This window comes from Crocodylus porosus, unplaced genomic scaffold (genome assembly GCF_001723895.1).
Source record: "Crocodylus porosus isolate Cpor-Errol unplaced genomic scaffold, CroPor_comp1, whole genome shotgun sequence".
NCBI lineage: Eukaryota > Metazoa > Chordata > Crocodylia > Crocodylidae > Crocodylus > Crocodylus porosus.
The window spans coordinates 52997785-52998652 of record NW_017728909.1 but is presented as its reverse complement, the minus strand read 5'-3'; positions in this window follow the sequence as shown (position 1 = coordinate 52998652).

Sequence of the window (868 nt, the reverse complement as noted above, 5' to 3'; positions counted from 1 at the left end):
TGGTCCCCATCTTTAAAAAAGGGAGGAGGGAGGACCCGGGCAACTATAGGCCTGTCAGTCTTACCTCAATCCTAGGGAAACTCTTTGAAAAGATCATCATGGAGCACATCTGCAATGGGCCGGCTTCAGGGATGAAGCTCAAGGGCAACCAGCACGGTTTCATTAGGGGCAGGTCATGTCAGACCAACCTGATTGCCTTTTACGATCAGGTCACAAAAGCACTGGATGCAGGTGTTGCCATGGATGTAGTCTTTCTGGATTTCAGCAAGGCCTTTGACACTGTCTCCCACCCCATCCTCATTAAAAAACCAGGTGACTGTGGCATTGATGCCTACACAGTCAGATGGATTGCAGATTCGCTGAAGGGTCGCACTCAGGGGGTGGTGGTGGGTGGGTCATATTCAAGTTGGGGAGAAGTGGGCAGTGGAGTCCCCCAGGGCTTGGTCCTTGGGCCCGCGCTGTTCAATTTCTTTATCAGCGATTTGGATGACGGAGTGAAAAGCACCCTGTTTAAATTCGCTGATGATACCAAAATTTGGGGTGAAGTGAACACGCTAGTAGGAAGGGAAAGACTGCAGCAAGACTTGGATAGGTTACAGGGGGGGGCTAGCAAAAACAGGATGCGCTTCAATACTGACAAGTGCAGGATGCTGCACTTGGGCAGTAGTTATCAGCAGCACACTTATAAGATGGGAAATGCCCTTCTTGAGAGCACAGAAGCAGAAAGGGATCTTGGAGTCATTATTGACTCCAAGATGAACATGGGCCGACAATGCGAGGTCACAGTTGGAAGGGTTAACCGGACCTTGTTGTGCATCCACAGGTGCATCTCTAGCAGGGCCAAGGAGGTGATCCTCCCCCTCTATGC